Source organism: Juglans microcarpa x Juglans regia, chromosome 5S (assembly GCF_004785595.1).
Source record: "Juglans microcarpa x Juglans regia isolate MS1-56 chromosome 5S, Jm3101_v1.0, whole genome shotgun sequence".
Classification (NCBI taxonomy): domain Eukaryota; kingdom Viridiplantae; phylum Streptophyta; class Magnoliopsida; order Fagales; family Juglandaceae; genus Juglans; species Juglans microcarpa x Juglans regia.
In genome coordinates this window covers 30574303-30586687 of record NC_054603.1, presented here as the reverse complement: position 1 = coordinate 30586687, position 12385 = coordinate 30574303, and the positions used below count along the sequence as shown (strand labels likewise).

The 12385-nt window shown below is 35.4% G+C and overlaps 3 long non-coding RNA genes across 5 annotated transcripts; 2 read left to right on the top strand and 1 right to left on the bottom strand.

Annotated features, from left to right (window-relative positions):
- The first annotated feature begins 228 nt into the window (after positions 1–228).
- Positions 229–4538, top strand: LOC121268150. 3 transcript variants are annotated; one of them, XR_005941122.1, is made up of 5 exons: positions 869–1509; positions 3465–3551; positions 3679–3794; positions 3898–3943; positions 4279–4538. It is a non-coding gene; the product is annotated as an uncharacterized LOC121268150 (long non-coding RNA). The 3 variants fall into 3 exon arrangements; XR_005941123.1 differs by lacking the exons at positions 869–1509; positions 3465–3551 and adding an exon at positions 229–382; XR_005941124.1 differs by lacking the exon at positions 3465–3551.
- Positions 4539–6286: 1748 nt separating this feature from the next.
- Positions 6287–9720, bottom strand: LOC121268152. Its single transcript, XR_005941126.1, has 3 exons — positions 9105–9720; positions 6472–6560; positions 6287–6374 (listed from the first exon to the last, which is right to left on the bottom strand). It is a non-coding gene; the product is annotated as an uncharacterized LOC121268152 (long non-coding RNA).
- Positions 9721–10537: 817 nt separating this feature from the next.
- Positions 10538–12385, top strand: LOC121268151. Its single transcript, XR_005941125.1, has 2 exons — positions 10538–11003; positions 12112–12385. It is a non-coding gene; the product is annotated as an uncharacterized LOC121268151 (long non-coding RNA).

Sequence of the window (12385 nt, the reverse complement as noted above, 5' to 3'; positions counted from 1 at the left end):
TATATAGTTCAAAGAACTTACCGTAAACGACTTATACTATTCAACTCTCACTACAAGAAAAATGGGTTATTGCTGCCAGTTTTTGTTGCTGTGGACGAGTATTTAACGTAACAGACCCTGTATTGAATTATTCTGGACACAGTCCTCCGTTGGGGCCTTCGTGCGGACGAAACGAAACGATTCGTTTTATTTAAGAGCATTTCATTTATCTCATAAACAAAGCTCTCCCTCTCACGTGCTAAGTGTCAACTACAAAAAGTGCCAACCCACCCACGCGTACGCACAACACTGTCTCTCTATCTCTATCTGCGCAGATGATTTCCAAAGCCTCCATTGCCATGGTTGTCTCTCCTTGCCCATAGTTGTCTTTCCTTGCTCTAAGGTCTCTCTTTCTTTCTTTCACCTCTTTTGTTTGTTTTGTATATTATTTTTTCACTTTTAGTTTAAATATGTGCAGAGTTATAACACGCCTGCTGCAAATTTTCTTTTTCCTTTCTTTTGGGTTTTGATTGACTGTGAGTCTGTGATTCACTGATTTTGTGGTCTTTTGACTGTGATTTTGTGGTCTTTCTTCTGATCGTTATAGTAGAAAGTTATGATATGCTTTGAGGTTTTCGCTTTTTGTTGGCAAACATTTTTACCCACTTGAGAAAATTACGATGTGGAGCGGAATTCATGAGCAGTAAAATGCATCGTATTACTTGAGGTTTTTCCTTTTCTGTTGGGGTAATATTTGTAAATTTTTGAAAAAATAACGATTGGAATTCTTGAGAACAATTCGATTATTATGTGGTCTGCGGCTAGTGGAGGAGAAGATGACGTCGATTGGAGTTTTACTCTGGGCTGTCTTGATCTGGTCTGAGATAAGAATGAGAGACTCAGAGAGAAAGGAAGATGATGTGAAGTGAGAGATATTTTTGACATTTGAACAAAATTATAGTAAAATTACTTAAGCACCCTCTTCGTGCGCACGCAGGCCCAGTGGGGACTGTACGTAGCACGGCTCCCCTGTATTACTGTAGCGGAATTTTTGTTGTGGCGGGTCGTATATTCGCGGTTAACTTCACTATTTGCGGCGATTTGGACTCGTCGCAACTTATGTTTTCGGCAACAGGAATTGAAATACACTTATGGACCTGTTGCAGCGACATTTTCCTCGCCGCATTAAACGATAACGTCTAAAATCTAAAGCAAATGCCCTTGACTCTCTCCGCAAAACTCTGTTCTTCCTGTGAGAAAAAACTCTCTTCGCAAACGATAAGAAATTTGTGATCTTTTTCCTGTCTTCTCGGTGACCCTCGACCTCGACGACACCAATCACCGTCCACCTCCTGCACGCCGTCGTTCCACGCCTGCCCGGTAAGTCATCTCTGTCTCTCTTTATCTTTGGCCGTCTTCTCTCTCTTTCCCTCTCTCTTCCTCCGCAATCAAAGCTGCTACAGCGTCGCGCGCCACTTCCTCCACGCGGTGGCTATTTGAAGCAAGCTATCTCCTCTCCTTTCAATCCAGGTGGTGTTGGGTTTGCTCTTTTGGAGTCCCACATCGGTGGGAGAGAATTGAGGAGCAGGCCTCAAGGCCTATAAATAGGGTGCTTGGCCTCTTAGTTAATTACACCAAGTTATAAGCTTAATTAGTAACTTGTGACTCTAAGAAAAGTCCTCTATTAGCTTTTTCTTGTAAAAAGGAAAGAGGTGAGAGTTAAAGTTTTACTAGTGGGAAAGCTTTGTGGGTGTCATTTGGGTGAGGAGAAAAATTGTGTGATTGTAATAATTTTTCACATAGTGTATTTTCTTCTCTGGGTCTGGTGGTTTTTCACATAGTGTATTACAATACGTAAATTCTTGTATTATTATTTCTCTGGTTTCTTCATATTTCACCAAAAAGTGGATCCTGGGGTGAATTTGGTAAGTCCAAATTTCTAACAGGTGGTACAATTCTCTCCCTCAATCCGTGTCTATCTCTCTCAGATTTTGGGTATTTTTATTTAGCCAGGTTTTTTGTTCTTTTGCAACTAATAGGTAAAATTGCAAAAGTTATCCACATTACAAACTTTTATTTTGCTGAATTGTTTGTTTTGAACAATTTTTAGATTCTGATTTGTAAGTATTGGGAATTTTTTTGGAGGTTTGGGTTATGTTGTTGCGGGATATACATATGAAAGTTTATGTATGTGGATGGAGTTGATCAACCTAATATGGATTTCTATTATTATGTTGGATGCCTTTAATAATAACTAATGTTAGCTCCCCAACAGATTACCAGCTACATAAAAAGTGTGTGTGTGTAAAGCAAAGAAGATGTAATAGTCAGTAGAAATAGATAGAAAATAGTCACAAACTTCATAATCAGTACAATGGCATGCATACTTTTTTTTTTTTGATAAGTACAATGGTATGCATACTTGGCAGCAAGATAGGAAACATATATTTCATTTCCAGAAACCAAGTTACCAGTTTCATAGAAACACCCAAAAAATGGTGATAAGTACTAGAAATTTGCACATTGTATTATATAACCATGGTTACCAGTTTCTGGCCAGAAGCTAAAGTTAAATAGATTGAAGAGAAAATGTAATTTTGAGAGAGAATCTTGATCTGAAAAACTATATTTCAGATTAAATCAAGGATAGGGGCATTAGTGTCAAACATCAAGATAGGAAATGACTAAATTATGTTAAGAGTACATGCGGAGTCCCCAATTTAGGATTGTACCTAGATGGACTCTTTTAACTTATTCGTCTGACATTCACTAACAGACTAAGGATTGGTAAAGGAGACCTCAGAAACACCTTCCTGCAGGATAGGTAATAGGTGTAGAAGGGTCCAAATAAAAAAGAAGATGTCAAAACGCAGCGCAACGCTGGCCTTCATGACTTGGAAGAAACAGGGCAGCGTATCACCCTGCCTTGTTTATTCCTTAGCACTTCATTGCAATGCACCATATCCTCCTCTTTCAACGCACCATTTTCAGCATCTTTAATTACTTCACTTAACCCACCATATTGCTCCACTTTAGAATACTTCAGTTCGCACTTTAATCACTTAAGTTCTAACATTTCAGTTTCAACGCTTCACTTTGCATGACAGATTCCACTTTGAGTTAGGATTTCTTCCTCTTTTCACCCATAACAGCTGGAACTCTAACAGCTAGGCTCAAAGAAATTTAGTTGTCTAAAACACTTTTCTAAATGACCTTTAGTTTTTTTTTAAAAAAACCTGTTCAATTAATATGTCCATAGAGGTACTTGATTGTTGAAATCTCATGCATTGCATGTTTGAACATTGGAAAACAAATAAGGAATATATATGTTTCGAACCTGGATGCCACGTAATTATGGCTCTCCAGTTACAATACAGATGAATGGTCGATTAACATGATGTTATTAACTAGAGAGGACCACTTGCTGTGGATGAGATTTTTTATATGCAAACACCCTAACACCCCTTTCCACATATATTGATCAGGGTGTTTCTTTCCATCTCCACACATGTTAATAAAGTTTTCAATGATATGCGTGAAAAATCATGTACCAGACTGATTCTAATGATTAAGTCAAATATTATTATAGTTCACAATATGGCTGCATTTGTTTTTTCTAACATATATATATTTGTGTGTGTGTGTGATTATAAAAAATGTATCCCCTAATTACATTTAAATTTATGTCTTACTTTTTAGTGGTAGGTTATGCAGACTTTGTTGGACGTGCAGTGATGCCATTCATAAAATATACAATCGTTGTGGTGACATCTGCTTTCAACTCTTGCTGGTGCCATTGGCTCTGAAAGGGAATGGTAGTTGCATATAGGCTTTAAAGTATAATTGTATTTGAGAATTATAAGTATCTTCTTAAGACTACATGTGTAACTCTTATTGATGAAATCTGTATTACTGCAGGTGGTCATAATTTTTGTAAGTTACCAGGAACCATTTTATATCAATGGTATGCAGTTTTAATCTCAATTAATTTTTTATTGGAATCCTCATTAAGCATGTGGATGTATAGTACTGTAAATCATGCTTGGTGTGGGGATGAAGGATGAATCACAATAAGCCATGTTCGAATTGCAGGGAAACAATTGATTCTTTGCATCTGATAGGTTAGATATTTTGATGAACATATATAGTTTCCTTTGTTTGCATCTACTTTAACTGGCCTTGGTCCTCTGGAATGTGCTATACATAATTTAGTGGGAATATTTGATTTTGTGCTGCTTCTATTTATTTCATATTTCTTTTATTTATTTACTGAGTTGTTGCATCTGTATTTTTCTGCAGTGCATCGAGTTCCTTCAATTATATTGGGGAAATTGGTCGAGAAGAAGTGCATTCTAGTAGTGCTGCCGACTGCTATTTATTGTAATTGCAGATGTATGGAAAATTACTTTTCAATTGTAACCTTTTTCAACAATATTTGACTTTGAATATCTGTAACTTTTTTTATTTTTGATAAGTACGAATATATATCTGGAACTAAATTCCTGTAATACCAACTTTCCATCAACTATATAGATATATGTACTTGGCCATTTACTTCAGATGATGAGATGAATGGCATATAGGATCAGCCATTAGATATTAATTATTAAATTTAAAAGTACAGGACAAAAAATCATGAATTTTTACACATGGACTGTAATGGCAAAAATTGAATATAGTGCATATTCAGGTCACTACAGGGATGATCCAATGCAAAAATGAATACAATATTTTGGGAAAATTGTCATGAAATGTACAATCTATTGCAGGCGTTGGTCAAAGGCATCTATTGCCATAAGTCAGCCATCTTGTATAGCAAATTGAACACTTTGTTTATGTCTCTACATATATATTGAGAATCTTATGGCTGCTCCATTTTGATGAGGTTTATACTGAGTGCATGACTAGATTCTCATGAAGAGGTTTTTTTTTTTTTTTTTAATGATTATTCTTTACAGAATGAATATAATTGCCTAATTATATTTATAATAACATTACTATTATAAAATGAAATTAGCTATTTGCTTATTAATGCTTATTCAATTAGCTACCATTAATGTTGTTTTTTACATCTGGATCAATCAAATATTTAATGTAGGCTATTGTTGGATATTCTCTAGATAAAAGTCAAAATGCTATTCCCTTGGGTGTGGTTTAATGAAACATGTGCCAATTATCTTTATATATATATACATGAAACAATGAAAGGATTTCGTTTTGGGGGAAGATTGAGTGTCCAATTGATATTAATATATGACAGATGAATGGGAAAAACCTTGATTATTGATGTTCATTTTGGTATGAAGAACAGCTTTTCTCTAGGTATGATTTGAATAGTACTATGCTATTTCCTATGCACATTATTAGCTTTGTTCGTTGGAGGCATATATAGGAATTCCTTTCAATGAACAAGGAATGGATTTGTGGATTGGTATGAATTTTTGACAAATACAAAATATGTATGTGCTCGTATACTTAAGCCATAAGATTCTCAACAGAGACATAAACAATTACATTTTACCCTACAGACATGAACTATTCTGGTCATGATATATAAATATAAGGCTGCAGTACATTTAGAAATTGGTCTGCACCGAAAAGGGAACAATGACTATTCGATAATTGCCATGATGAGGCATCCAAAAATCCATGCGTGAGTTGATCCTCATCTGCACCGAAAGCCAAATGATTAATATATTAATCAGATCATGTGTAATATTCAAGTAGTATATTGGATTTTCAATATGTCCAAATGTTACATAATGCAGGTAGTATATTAATCTCAATGGTATTTGCATCATTTGCTTGGTATTGTAAGCGGCAAGAAGGCATGCTGACAATAAAATCATGTTTATTTTTCAAATGGGTCCCACTGGCTGTACAAAAAGGCAGAGTACAATGAGCATTACAAATAAAACGCGCGCGGGAGTGTGAAATATCTAAGCGGCAAAATGGCTGTCAACTTTTAAGTACTGTGAAAATAACTCATGCCTCGTTTGTTTTGGGAAAACATTTCATCTCATTTCATCTTATCTAATCATTACAATTTTTTCAACTTTCAATAAAAAATAAAATAAACAATTCAACTTTTTTAAATTCCAAAACAAAAATAATATTAAAAAATATACTCTAATAATATTTTATTCAACTTTTTAATTTTAATCTCATCTCATCTCTGAAAACAAACGAGACCTTAAAAGTAAAAAGGCGTCAGTATAATGCACAGACTTCAGAAACCAAACAAATTTGGATTTGCCCTCCAGAGCCAGTCTTTCACTAGGTGGAGCAGTCAGACTTTTACTTTTAAGCACTAAGAGATCCATGTAAGTATTTTCCTCCATGCTCCAATTCCAGTTCTTCCACTGGCTCTCTGGTGCATCCTCGTGTTTGGTAACCTGAAATATTTTCACATACTTGAATAAGTGCATAGGATGTAACTGCCAAGTAGGGAATTTTTCCCACATATTTGTTTTCTTCTATGTGATTTCTCACCTCCTTGTTACATTTTTGTTGGGGGCGAGAAAGCTGTTCCCTTGGCTGTCTGTTTATAGTCATTGTTCACCACATGGAAATACCCATGTCTACATGTGCAAATGAATGTAAATGGAAAAGGAAAACGGTCAATATATATAATTTTGTGATTGTTAGTTCCTTTGCAAATTTACGTTCATGTTAGATCAGAGAAGAGAAAAGTTGGGACCAAAAGTTTTACCAGAAAATTTACCTTGGCATCCTCTGTACAGGCACTTCAACAAAATGGTTGAATGTTGTAGTGCTTATTTTCACTAAATGAGTCTTATTTGAATGGTTGTGAGGTTAATGCAAGAGATGGTAAGATTCTAGTAATTTTCTTCTTTATTAGCTAAATGGTCAGTGCTAGTGTGTAATAGAAAGAGGGGTGGGTAATATTTATGTACGTATTAATCAGGGTCCAAGCGCATCAAACTTAGTTAACTTCTATAAAGAAACTCATTGGTCAAAGAAGAAATGGGCATTTGTCACTTCCATGACAAAAACCTACTATGTGCGTGGCCTCTAATTTACTCATTCTAAGAAAATTGAGATTTTTCATAGATTATCATTTTACTTAGTTTACTTCAACTATAACTCATATAAGAGAACTTTTTGCATCAGAATACGATGTGTGAGAAATTAGATGAGATACAGTTTGAGAAGCGCATAGATGAGGCTGCAAATACAATATTCAAAGATGTGCTAGGACACAGGTCTGGTTATACACAGGGAGTTGGTGGTTCAGTTATACCCGAGACTAGACCATCAGCTATGTCGGCACAATTTGAGCACCTAGCCTAAGAAAATGAGAAGCATAAACACGAGGCATTGATGTACAAGACCGAGTTGGATGAGCTTAAAAGGGATGTAAGACAATTATTGGTTTGGCAAATGTCCTATGACCAGAGGATGAATGACTTAACATCTCAAAGAGTGTCTAATATAGACACTCAAGGAGATCTTTAGCTGGATGGGCTTCTAAACTGGGAGTTTTTTGAAATTTTGTTGCAAAATTTGTTGCAGAGTCATGATGTGAATTTGTTGCAAAATGGTGCTGTGTCTATATTTTGTTCAAGGTTTGTCTAACACTATGTAAGTATGCTTTAAAACCCCTTCCAACTGCATGTCTTGTTTGCAATGTTTAAGAGAGTTTAATAATTCACTATGCTTGTGATAATGACGACCTGCAACTTGAGAGAAGCTAGTTTACTAGGTAAAAAGAAAATTCTCTTTAGGCATTTCTGTAATGGAGTATAGGTGATGGATATATGTTCACTATGCATGTAATTGTTTTGACTATGGAATTTGGAGAAAATTATTTGGTGTGATCAGAATGCATGATTTTCCCATATCTTCTACGGGATGCATTTCTTAGCTTTGATAGGAGTCTAGTTCTTCCACTGCAAATCTGATTTTTATTTTTTAGCTTAGTAGAAATGAGTACACTGACTCTCAATGAATTTACTTGTTAAAATGAAACAATCTTCTCTAGAAGGCACTTATATCAAAAGTTAAAACTAGATGCAGTTTAATACTTTCATATTGCGCGTTTTCCATTTTCTTACATTTCTTGATGCTTGTATATTATTCTCTTTTTCCAAGATACTGTGATGGCAAGTAAAAGTAGTAAGACAAGTTTTAATTATGTTTCTGATATTAAAACCTGCACCTTGGGAAAATATAGCTTACTAGGTAAAAATCAACTTTTATCTATGTATTTATGTAATGGAGTATAGGTGGATATACTATTTATGTTCAATAAGAATGTTGAATGACGTCATGTGGGCTCTACACTTGTTTTCACACTAAAAATTTTCATCTCTGTAATATGCAGGTAGCTCTGGGCCAGGTTGATATGAGCTCAGCTGTAACTTTTTAATGCACCAATGCGCCTGCCTGCAGGATGCTATATGCTTGACTTCACTCCCAGGTTTAATTGCATAGCCATGTTTTATTAGACAAGACCAATGAGTGACACATGGAATTTATGTGTTTAGTGGCAGTATGGATTTTGGAATTTAAGCTTGATTTTGCATGACGTTTGATCTTTCTACCTGTTATAACGTATGATCATACAACTTGTAAATGAGATGTTAATTATTCAAGCTTGTATGAAAACTGGATGGCAATATTGTACATGGAAATGCAAGTAAAATATATGGTGTTTTATTTTGCCGAACATGTCAATTTCCTACATTACATCTAAAACAAAAAGTCCTAAAACACAGGCAAATTAATTCAAACAAAAAATGACAGGAAATTGATACAAGTTGGGCTGTCCAATTCGCTATTGAGAAATAAGGCCACATCTGTTTACAGGGTTGTTCAATTGATGCATTGTAAAAATGGGTTGAATTTACACAGATCATCTGGCCTGCAAAAGATGAGATTTATTGTATGAAATGCATATGGGCGTGACAATTGAGATTGAGAAACAATTACCTGGGTTGGTTTCTGAGATCCAGTTCCAATCATATATAATACCTTTCAATGTATTCGAAAAAAGCATAAAAATTATAACCAGGATAATTTCCATGAGTTTGGTGTAAATCTTCCAACCAATTTTTGCGTTGGTTTGAAGCCAATATTGAGAAATATTTCACCGCAAATACCCATGATTTTGAAAGGCTGAACAAATGGCATTTGTTGCGGATTCACCCCTTCCCGCATGCACTACTACAAATTTCGCCGTAACCAAATTCACCGCAATTTGGATCTAATTGACAAAATCTGAAGTTCCCTTTTGCGGTGACCCAAACTCTCCGTATGTCCATAATGGTGGCGTCCCAGCAATTTGGCAGTAATTGCTCTTCAAACCAATTTGGGATCGACCGTGGTTGCTGCAGGAGATGTAGGCAGCAACATCTTCAGCAATTTTGGCGCCCCAAAAGTCGCCGACATCTGCAATTGCGGTGCCCCAAAAATTGGCCGAAAATGACCACGATTTCAGACAATGTCCCAGTCGAAATTGCCCTTCAAACCGTATTTGTCCATCGACTTTTGCTGCGAGAAAGATCGGAGGCAAAACCTGCAGGAACAGCGGCCAACTTCACTTTTCACCAAAATTGCTCTGACCAGACGTATTACTCCCGGCCGACTTGCGGTGAGTGGAAATCGCAACATGTGTAATTTTGCTGCGAGATATTAGGAGAATTGAGGTGAGCTCGTGCCCCGCAAAAGATGAAATTCCTTGTAGTGGATCTCTTGTTTCCTCAACCTACGCGCGCACACCGCGACGTTGCTTTTATTTTTTATTTTTTTCTTAAAGAAGTTTAAACGTGCGTGTGGGCAGGAGTGTAATCTCAAATCGAAAAATCAGTCTAAACCGGACCGAATTAGATCGATTTTATTGATTTTGAACCGGTCCGATCTGGAACTGATTTTTAAAATGTAAAAATCAGTCGGTTCCAATTTTGAGATTTTTTAGACCAGACCGGATCGGTTGATTAAAAAAAATAAAAAATAATATTTTTATATATAAATTTTATACAAAATATTTTAAATATATATTAAATATTAATATAAATAAGTTTTATATATAATGTATAATTATAAATTTATACATTAAATGTTAATTTATAATTTCATATATATATATATATACATATATATGAAATAATTTCATAATATAATTTATAAATTATTACATTAAATGTTAATACTAATATATAAGTTTATAGATAATACTAATAATCTAATATAAACTATAGATTATAGTTATACTTATAATTAATACTAAAAATTTTTACTAAAAGATTATAACTAATACTAATACTTATAATTAATACTAAAAGTTTTTTTTTTTTTATAAACAAATTTTTAATGACAAATTATGAAATTTACATTTAAAAAAAATCGAAAAACCAGACCGGACCGGACCGAAAATCGATAAAACCGGAAGTACCGGTTTAAAAGAATAACTGGTGCGTAATCGGTTTTAAAAAATATAAAACCGATATATACCGATTCGGTCTTAAATTTTATCAAAAATAAAACCGAACCGATTACATCCCTACGTGTAGGTCTGCAGATTCATTTCAATTTATCTACTCAACACCCGGTCTATTGATCGCACACCACACGAACTCGGTTTGTAGCCCACGTCACGGTTCTTCTCTCTCACCCATCACGCTTCCCTCGGCCATTCCTCTTCTCCCTCAGACTCGAAACGAACCTCCCTCACCCCCAGTTCGTTGCAACACCCCAGCGCCCCACAGACCACACGAAGCAACGACATCTCTTCTCCCTCTCCCCGATCGTCAGACTCTTCCCTCACCCATCACTCCCTGACGCCCCTCACCCAAGCCCATTCACGTCTCTCACCGCTGAAACCCTAGAAGATCTCTTCTCCCCACCCCCAACAAAAATGTGAATAAATATTGGACCAGTTTTTCTGTCTTCCTCGTTTCACTTTCTTCCTCTTTAGCCCCCCTCTTTTCACACTTCTCTTTTGTACCCATTTTCTTAATCCTTTTCATTCTTCACAACTCGAACCATGGAGGAGGCTAATGGTAAGGTTCCCTATAACTATTTTTCTTTTTTATGTTTTCTTTCTTTTGTTCTATAGTCAAGTATCTGAGCTCCCTTTAAAGCTTTGCAATTTATCTTGGTTGTAATTCTTGCTTATCTATATTAATTTATAGTTTAGAGTTTTTTTCTTTTTTCGGGAGTTTTCAGATGGGTCCATTATCATCACATGCCATGACACTATTTATGTATATATTTTATTACAAGCTATGGTACTTTAGATTTTGGGAAATTAGCTGTTAGCATTCTGGGTTCATTTCTGATATCTGCTTTTCATTTTTCTTTACTTAGTATGGTGCAGTGTTAGAAATGTCAAAGAGATGCGTGCTTTCTTCAATTTCTCCATTGATTATCTCGTATGTCAGAAACAATTGAGATGACTATTATAAAATATTTCCCCCTATTTTGGGTTTGGGTTTTAAATCAATTTCCTGTCTTTGTCCTTCTATTGACAACGGTGTCATTGGCGTCAAGAAATGCAGTCAATAGTGCAAAATGGAAATTTAGTCATATTTGAAAGTTGAAACTTGAAGCTGATGAGTTTCTATCATTTGGGGGTGATGGCTCATGGTTCTTGTGATACTATTATCATGAATGGCGGTGTCCCATCCTTTAGCTGTTTTTTTTTTTTTTTTTTTGTAAATAATAAAAAAGGAACTAGTTAAAGCTGCTATCAAATAAGCAACTGAGTAACTTACTTTCTATTATAAGTGATGCCTTAATATAAATGCAAAGTGTCACAAATTGCTTCTGATACGAGAAGTCAAGAACAGAGGACTATCTCAATTGTAAGAGATGTGAACTTGAGGGCCCATCAGATCTCTTGAGGCTTTTATTGAAACATGCGTTCATGATCTATGTTCAGAATTTGCATAGAAGAATTGTTGTTATGTTTGTTTTGTGAACTTTTATTCCTCATGTTCTACCTAGCTATTGCTTTCCTTCCTGTGGTAGTGTGAAAGCTGGCTTATCCATATATGTCAATATATGTGTGTATATAGGAAATGGGTTAGCATATTGTGTGTGTGTTATGTGTCTCTATTAAAATACCTTGATGTTATTAGCTCTCTTTTGCCCCCATTCTGATCGTAGTGATGGAAGCTAAAGATGGAACACTTGCTGTGGCTTCTACTTTTACTGGCGGTAATTCCAAAGTTGTCTTGTGCCCGAAATGAAGACTCGAGAGTTAGTTGTATATAGAACCAATTGAATACTTCTGGGTGGTACTGGAGTCAGTTGATCTCTTGTAATACTTCTGAAGTCCAAGAATGTAATGGCATTTTCAGTTTGGTAGTTGTAATATTTTGTATATGATTATGTAATATGAGCTTTACTTGTAATATTTTCATTTGGATGACAGCCGTTA